The sequence below is a fragment of the Sinocyclocheilus rhinocerous genome, unplaced genomic scaffold (assembly GCF_001515625.1).
Source record: "Sinocyclocheilus rhinocerous isolate Xijiao unplaced genomic scaffold, SAMN03320098_v1.1 scaffold1515, whole genome shotgun sequence".
Taxonomy (NCBI): domain Eukaryota; kingdom Metazoa; phylum Chordata; class Actinopteri; order Cypriniformes; family Cyprinidae; genus Sinocyclocheilus; species Sinocyclocheilus rhinocerous.
Window position 1 is genome coordinate 588064 of NW_015627243.1, and position 9554 is coordinate 597617.

The window sequence follows — 9554 nt, forward strand, 5'->3', positions numbered from 1 at the left end:
TATATATATATGTGTGTAATATACAAGTGTATTATAATTTTTTTTGACATAATATCCTGTCACCCATCACCCAATATCAGTCATATTCCGCATACTCTAGTCTAAAACTGTCTTAGAGTTGCTCACATAAAATAGCTTTTCTTTTTACTTACCACTTACGGATTTTCAGACTTGAACAACATACTATTTTTTTACCGTTAGCTTGCTCTGTAAAGCAGAAACTCCTGCCAGCTTCGCCTTCAAATTGAAGGTCAGTCTAATAATGCGAGGATGACATTTCAGCCTCTCTCCTACAGTATGTGAATTACTATCCTGCTGAGATCAGCTGTGATGAAGGAAGTGAAATCACTCGTCTTTGTGTGAGGATGTCAGTCTGTGTGTGTGTGTGTGTGTGTGTGTGAATGAGTGACAATGTGTGGCGCCCTGTGTAAGACGTTGGCTTTGAACCTTCCCAAAATGAAACTTGAGTCCTTCTGTCCAATCTGGAGGTGTTTTTCTTAACACCTCAGAAGCATCTGCGTCCCTCAGCATTCTCAAGGGGTTGTGTGAGCAGTGTATCAGATGTACCCCATGTCTTTGTGAAGAATGGTTCAAGTGCGGACAAGAATGGAATGATGACAGGTAAATGAGGGGAACGTTTTGTGTACACTTCTTACTTGAGCTTACCCCCCCCCCTCCATTAGCGACCGTTGTTTCCAAAGTGAACTGGCAATTTGTCGCTGCCGTTTGGGACGATGAAAGCTGAGGATTAAAGAAACTGGAGAAGGTTCCTCTCCTTTGCTCTTTGTCCTTGAGTGAGGCGTGATTATTTGTGCCGTTTCCCATCGCTCTGAGACCATATGTGATTGTCTGACCTATGCGTTTGTGTTGAATTTTGGCTATAGAGATAAAAAAAAAAAAAAAAATTTAAAGTGACAGTCAAGACCGTTATAAAAGATTTATATTATAAATAAACGCTGTTAGTTTGACCTTTCTATGCATAAAAGAATTCTAAAAGATGTATAACGGTTTCCACAAAAATATTAGGCAACGGTTTTCAAAATTGATAATGAAAATAATTTTTTTTGAACGTCAAATCAGCAGATTAGAATGATTTCTGAAAGATTATGTGACTGAAGACTGTAGTAATGGCTGCTAAAAATTCAGATTTGCCATCACAGGAATAAATAAAACTTAAAAATATATTAAAATAAAATAAAAGGAGTTATTTTAAATTGTAATATTTTATTTGTATTTACAATATTACTGTTTTTACTGTATTTTTGATCAATTAAATGCAGCCTTGGTGAGCAGAAGATACTTACTTGCCTCTCTCCTACAGTATGTGAATTACTATCCTGCTGAGATCAGCTGTGATGAAGGAAGTGAAATCACTCGTCTTTGTGTGAGGATGTCAGTCTGTGTGTGTGTGTGTGTGTGTGTGTGAATGAGTGACAATGTGTGGCGCCCACCAGTCTTTGCGGGAACAATGTCTGAATCTGTCAGTCTGTTGTTTTTACATATTCCTCATGCTGTTTTACATGTCTTAGCCTGGACTAAAAAGGACTCATTTGCACCAGACCCACAGCGCTGAGCCCGTGCTGTAGAAACTTAGTCAGTGAGAGATGGATGAACAGGCATGCGGAGCTCCTTTAAGATGAAGAGGAAAGACGGATGGTGGTGGTGCTGGTGTTGATGGGAGGAGAGGACGATGGAGGCGCCTCCGGGTTGATGTATTCTCCTCTAGGGCTCTGATCGTTTCCTTTCTGCTGCTGACTCAGTGCTGTCTGGGCCCCCACCGTCCCCTGTGGCCACAACCTGGTCCGTGTGTGTGTGTGTGTGTGTGTATGTGTGTGTGAAGCTGCTTCTAGGAACCATCAAAGACATTTAACTCCCCAAGAATTGCACAGAGTCATTTAACAAAATGAAACCGCAGAAGTAGGTGGCAATAAGCTAAATTGTAGTTTTATCATGGTACTTGCATAAAAATAATGGCTGGTGTGTAGAGAAGTGTTTTCTCCTGTTATGTGGAGAAGAACTGAATAAAAAGTTTTAAAAATAAAAAGTTTTCAATCTGTCAACTGCTGTACTTTTTAGCTGCAGCACCAGCCAAGCGATAGTGTTTCCATCTCCTTTTATTGGTAAAGCTTAAAAATATATAGTATAGTATATTTTAGAAAATATTATATAATTACATATATATATATATAAATATATATAGCATGATTTTTTTTATTGGAGCTTTAATAGAGGGAATAATATTTGTGCATATGTACAAAAGATTTCATAAGTGTTTTTTTTTATTAGTGGCCTAGAAATAATGCAAAAACATAAATATTTTTTTTGTCCAAACTCCTTCTTCCAAATTTTCAGTGTGGTCTCTAATGTTTGTACCTCACAGTAATCAAATGTGTGTGTGGAAAGGGCCATACAAATACGCTTCTCGCCAGTTTGTCCTAGGACATTACAATCTCTAGTTGTCTTCACAGTACTTAAGATAGCTGATTGCTGATTGCAAATTTTCAGATTGGCACATACAGTGGGCCATTTGCAAGCTAATGTCTGGCAGCTGGCTTTGTGTGTGTGGGTATGTAAAGGTGTGTGTTTGTGTTGTGGCCAGCGTATGCTTCGCACAGCTTTTCTCAGCTGTATAAATGTCATCTCTCTAATGCAAAAATGTCAGGTTTCTCTTTTTGGAAGCTTTTAGCAACTAAATTCCATTGTATGGTATAACCTCGCAGTGCTAAAAACAATTGCATGTTAATGCTTTTCTCACATCCTGCCACCTTCTATGACCCACAGCTGAGTTAAATGAGAATTTTTTAATTTTTTTTAAAAAGTCCACAGAGTGATATCATCAGATGTGAGGAACTTACAAAAGACCTCAATGTTTCAATTAGTGGTTCTTCTTTAGGCGAACATCACTATTACTATTGCTAATTTAGGGTGAGTGATTTAAACATTGTTACGCACCATTTGAGCAACAGATGTAAATGATACCTTAAGTCATATCTAGGGACCAGATTAGAGTGCAACCTGTAAAATTCTGAAGGTAAAAATCTTATTAATTGTCTCCATAGAGTAACTGATTTTAGTGATTCTGTATAATCTTTTGAAGACAGATTTAACACGAGCCCTGACATTATTAATTGATGGTATATGTTTCTGTTGAAGACATCAGTTAGTGTTATTTTAGTTTAAAACATTTAGCAGCCAAATTGCAGGTGAAGAACTATGAATGTTAATGAAAAAGATCTAGCCATCAGAGATTGGCAGACAAATCAGGACAAAAGACATCTACTGAAGTCTACTGAAAAAGTGGGCCTTCATATGAATCCCGAACAACCTAGCAATCACTTAGCAATGTCCAACCATCTTAGCAACTGCATAGTAGTGTCAAAGCAACACCCTTCATGAATGTTTCTTGTTAGTACAATTTAGATTGTCATTTAAGAGCCAGCAAACATTTGTTACATACAATTGTTTATTTCAACCACATTTTCATGAAATATTTGTGGTATTTGTGTCCATTTGAAGTCTCCTTTTAGTGCTGTGAACAGCAGTGGAACACGATTCAGAGTTTTACAGTCCTGGGTCTCCATTCTTGACTTGTGTAAAGAAGCACACAGGAACAGAAAAAGTGGAGGGGATTCCACTTAACCTCTGCAGGATTAGTCCTCATGCCTGCTTTAGCAAGGCTAAGAGGGAAATGTCTCAACACACCCAGTCAATATGGGCTACCCTCATCCTACTGAGATCAACGTAAGCCCGACTTTAGACATCGAGCTGGTCTCAACTTGCCAAAAAGGGTTGATATGCCTCTAATGGAGAGTGATTCCCTGCTAAACCTGCTGTTACCATTCAGGTCAGCATTTAAGAATTAGCTTTAGATTGAATGTGCGTGTGTGTGTTTGTACGCCTGACATTCCCTACCGTAGCATTTGACCCCTGGAGGCATGCGGCTCGAACTGCGGAGACGACTGTGTCTCCGCAGTGTTGACTCAAGACGGTCGTTGACATTCCCCCACCGTGTTTGGCTTGGCTTTCGTCAGTTCTCCTTTCAAACATATGCCAGCAACTGCTAAAACACACACTCGCGCAGGACGCAAACAGGTGAGGCCCCATTAAGCCAGTCAAGACAGTTGGAAGAGACTTTGTGCGTGTACACATACTCTCCAAGCCCCTTGGCTCATAATGCTGTCATTCACATTTAGAGTGCGTGCATGCTGTACTCCATAACAATGATAGTCTTGGCCGTATGAAATCCTTCCCCGTGCACAGTTTCTCCCCGCTGTTGTGGATTGGTGTGGCTTGTTGTTTGTAGTTAATGTTTATTTCGGGTTTCTTGGCACTGATGTGACAGCAGAATGGGGTTTATAGATTTGCAGTGCCCATGGAGGGGGCAACCAGAACAGCTGCGCTTGTGTATTCATTCATATCTATCTCATCATCGCCCGCCCAATCACAACCCTCTGATCCATTAATCAGACCCTAGTCAAGCCGCCACGAGCGGAGTGTCTCTCCCTCTCACTTTTTCTCTCTTAACAACGTGGATGCTTGCCCAGAGACGCCATGTTGTGAAATTTCACGCCTATAGTGTCACTCTCGAGAAAAGAGGGTGGCAGAGGAGCGGTATACGAGAAAACAAAAGTGACGTGTCATTGTAGGCGAGAATTTAATCTGCTAAAACACCGCTGAAGCTAGGAAGACTGATTTTTTTTTTTGGAGGAGACCAGGTGCATGTACACCTGCAAAAGTTGTGTGTGTGTGCACTTCTACCTCTCTTAATTGGAGTGCGCTATCCTCGCTAATGAATATTCTTTCTCTCCCCACCTCGATGTGGGTGGGAGAAGAGAGGCTCGTCTGGGAATTAGCACAATCCCGGCATGCCCCCCAGAGAGTTGGAGCCGCTTTCAGTCCTTCAAGCGCTCACTCGATCCTTCTTGACCACATTATCGCAAAAGAGCCTGCTAGCAATTTCCCGAGCCGTTTTAGATTGTGTTGGAGTCGTGCATAAAAGCGCTAACGTTTGTTCCTGTGGAGTTTGAAATGCGCTTTCTGCGAACTGTCATAATAAAGCGCTGCAGTACAGTATGTAAGGAAGGTTTTGTGATGGTGATAAGGCCAAGGAGAATTCTGAAAGAGAAATTCCTCACTTTCCCTCATATGGTCACAAACCACATGAAAGCCTCATGAAAAATTCTCTCTTCTTTTGACTTCCTGCCTTCAGGGTACGGCGTGGGGATTTTGCGTCAAGTTGGGATGGAGGTTGTGATGTGCACATGAACTAGTCGCTACAGGAGCAATCACATCAACACGGCAGTAATGGGGGTTAAAGAAAAGTGCACAAATGTGCAGGGTGGTCCACCTAATCCTTACCTCGCCACTATCTTTTACCTGACCCTGAAATGCCCTGTCAGAACATGTCAGTTTTGCGTGTGTGTTTGTGTTTATGTGACCATGCACACACTGCAGACTTTTGGAAGTGACAACTGCTTTTACGTGTAGGAGTGAATCCATTATCATTACATTATTTTTGTGTATGTTTATGTATGTATCAGGTTTGTGCACCATTCAGAATTTATTTGAGAATGCTTTTTCTATTTCTGAATTTTAATTTAATTCAAAGGAACAGACAGGATAAAACAATACTAATTTGGAAGTAGAATTAAAATGAATTGAAATTCTAAGAAAAACACTACCGTTCAAATGTTTGTGGTCAGTTAATTTGATCAAAAGTTACATTAAAGACATTTTTAATGGTGCAAAATAAATTTCAAATAAATGCTATTCTTTTGAACTTATTCATCAAAGAATAAATGCATCCTTGGTGAGCATGATGCTTTCTTCGGATGCATTAAAAAAATCACTGACTAGCTAGAAAAGGAAAGTTTGTCAAATAATGAAAATAATTAAAATAATGAACATATACTTTGAAAAGGGTTTTGGACAGATAAGAATTAGTTGTCAGTGGAGCTACTGTGTGTGTTAGATTGTGGCAGAAACAAGATTCCATAATACTTTTAGAGTTGGCAAACAAGTTGAAAGATAATTGTGAGAGTTTAAAAAAGACCTATTTACTTTATAAAACAAATAAAGTGACACTCTGTGATGCAGTGGTGAGAATTATAATGTTGAAATTTCAAGAAAAGGTAACTTATTTACTTACTTTAATAACACTGTTTACTTTTTACTGTTTTTAGTTCCATGAAATATGTACCCTCTTTCCAACAAAATCCCCTCCACTAATGTGGAGATCACAGTACTGGCTTCATTGTACCTGAACTCTTGTCATTGCCGCTTTCACTCATGACACTTCCTGTCTGCGAGTTGAGCCTTTAGCCTCTGTTTAGTAAATGTCGTTGTCCCTTTATTCACCCAGGGTTTCCCAGGAGAACTTCAGACTGAACCCAAAGTAGAGAGACAGTTTGTGTTTGTGTGTCCTGTGTGTGCCGCAGTCATATGAGAGATCAAAGCGTCATGGTTTACAGAGCTGTCATGGTGCCAAACACATTTTCATGTGCGGCTCCCTAGTGTGCTTAGTGTTTAACAAACAAAAGTTCAGACTGTTCACTAATAAATCTGATTTGTGAAGATACCGTTTGAAAGTTTGGCTTTCTGTGAATACCGTGCTACAGTGCTAACACATCTAGCATGAAATCCCAAACCTGTGCTACCGCAGTGTTTTGGATAGTATCGCTACATCTTTTGACTTTGTGTTTGGGAGGCCATCTGCTTGTTGTGTAAGGCTGTAGCCAGACAGTAGTTTGCCACAGCCTCATGGTGCTCTTTCTTGGTCTCCTGCTGTAGAGGCCTCTGACAACAAAACAGAAACAACGAAGATGGTGGTCCAGTAATTTTGCTGTGGCTATTTTGGAGGGATTTTTGGAGCAGTTCTCTCCTCGCTTTCCTTCTTTTATGTCCTAGATTATAAATCACCTTTTGAATCAAGGCATTAACCCCAAGGAAGATTCATTTGAGATTCGGGTTGTTCTCAAATGAGTTTTTCTGATTTCTGCCAAGGAAACAGCTGCCAAGTTCTGGGGAAGATGATTAGAAGTTTGTGAACAGTAATCTGCACAACTGTTTGTCTTGTCGATATGCTGTATGCTGTATACTGTATATGTCTGTAGTAAAATTATCTGGAAATGTATTAAGAAAATAGCTTTTTGATAATACAGTGAATGAAATACTTCACAAATGAAAGGTACTTTATTTCATTTTCTCTTTTTATTTGTAGTCTTAAAGGGCCATTCACTCTAATGACAATAACAATTGTTCTAATTTTACGTATAGGGAAGTCCACACCACACCTATAATGATAACGACATTATTATATATTATATATGTACTTTTTTCAGTAAATATATTCAGTAAAATTTATATGAATGTATAAATCATATCATATATCATATCATATATGATATATCATATCATGTTATATATGATATATCATATCAATCTCATATCATATCATAATGTCCTCAATTTCTTGTATATCAATCTGGCTGCTAAACCATGTGGTGGTTGTTTTTTTTTGCTCATAGCCTGAGATGGTATTTATGTGATTCGCTAGTTGGGCCTTTTATTTTTACGCTTTTAAACTGCAGTTGTACACCATGTTCCTCATTAGCTTTTTGGGGTGTTATGCGGTGCTTAACAAGCTATTTGTTTATGTAGCTTCAGCAGGTGTGTCTCTGGGTTCACAAGCCACAATGGCAAGATTGGTTTGTGTGACTGTAATTACTAATTTAGGGAAAGTGCGGTGAAAACAAACAGCGATGGTGGAAGAAAACACTGCTTGATTGAGGGGTTAGAGAGGGAGTAAGGCTCTCTCCAGCTGCCTTCAGCTCCAGTTCTGCACAGGTAATTCCTTTCAAAGCCATCGAATCAGCTCAGACGATTGAATTTCAATGCGCCTGGAAACAACGGCCCCTCTCCATGCACTCAGCTGATTGTTGAGCTCCCACTCTCTTAAAATGACATCTGCTCCGAGGGTGATGTCATGCCGGTTTTTCTTATGGTATATTTTAGATTTAAGAGGGTTCTCTCTCAATGCGCAGCAGTAATCATGTTTTTAATGTTCAGTCACAACTTCACCTTCTCAGCTCAAACCAATTCTGCATTTTGACTGACGGACATCATCACTCATATCAGCCGGCTTTCCACCGTTCTCCTGAAATGTGATTTAGATTTTGCTTTAGCGGAGGTGTTGACACTAACCCTTCGAGTTTGCCAGCACTTGTGTGCATTTGCGCACCCTGCATCCATTTGTGGGGTCCTTTTATCGTTTTAAGACCAACATCTTAACCGCATGCGCTTACACGTTTCACAGAGTGTCCTGGATTATACGTGGAAGATGACTGATTTTATCACCCCTTCTGCATCCTTTATTAGAATGCGAAGTGTCTGCCAAATTTTACACTTCTCTGAGGCTAGAAGCTCCCTCATGTTTATGCAGCAGCGGTCAGGAGCGATAAAGATTTTCAGTGGTACTGGCTCTAAGACTTCAGAGACTGAATTTGTACCACATCTTTAAACACAACCTTCGATCCATGGTCAGTCAAATATATAAAAACCGTCACTGAAGAGTATGAAGCTGAGCTTTGGTGTGTGTGTTTTTTGTGTTTTGTTTGACATGCATTTTGTTGTTGCTATCCTATGACGTAAAGTGCACATTTTTCAAACGGAATCCTACGGAGCCCTGCACATCCATTACATGAATTTCATTGCGTTTCAGTTCATTTTAATTCTTGTATTCAAATTTGAAATACCTCAATTCAAATTCATTTCCAATTTAGAAATTGAATTGCGATTAAAAATGGATTCTCAATTCAATTCTAAATGGTGAACAACTCTGATCTTTCGATAGTGACTGTTTGGAAATCAGAAGAGGCTCTGTTCTTTATCCACTGTATTCTTTTTACCGACTAGTATGTCTTGTTTAGGAAACATCTGTGTTCTACTAAATCTTTATAGCGGAACTTGATACCACAGTGTGCGACCGCAGATACCCTCCACTGTCGTGTGAAACAATACTAGCTCATTAGCACACACTCACCTATTGTGCCATTTCCTCTGAGGATCAGAAGCATGCAGGAGAATATTACTGATGAGGTGTCGGCAAGTAATCTCACTTTCAAGCCCTCTAACATTCCCGTCACACTTGCCTCCCCCGAGCACTTTCTAACTTCTGTAACACCTCAGTCAAGTCTTTAAAGTCTGTGTAAAGGCAATTAAGTGAATTGTTTCTAAACACATTATAAATGTTAGGAATGTATTGCTGAAAACACGTTACAAGGACTGTGAACAATGTAGTACTGAATTGTGGAGTTAGACCGGTAAACTGTTTTTTTTACCATTTTTGTGTTCAGGATTTTTTGGGCGGGCCTGAATTCATGTCTTGATGACGCACTGGAGCCACTGAGCATGGATCCTCCCCTAACAATATAATAACTAGAAGAGCGCATTAGCATCAGTGTTTCGCCTGCTCAATCAAGAGTTACTGTCATTACCGTTAGTTACTACAGCCTACAGTTTGCTAGCTAGCTATGCCTTCGTCATGTAAATGTATA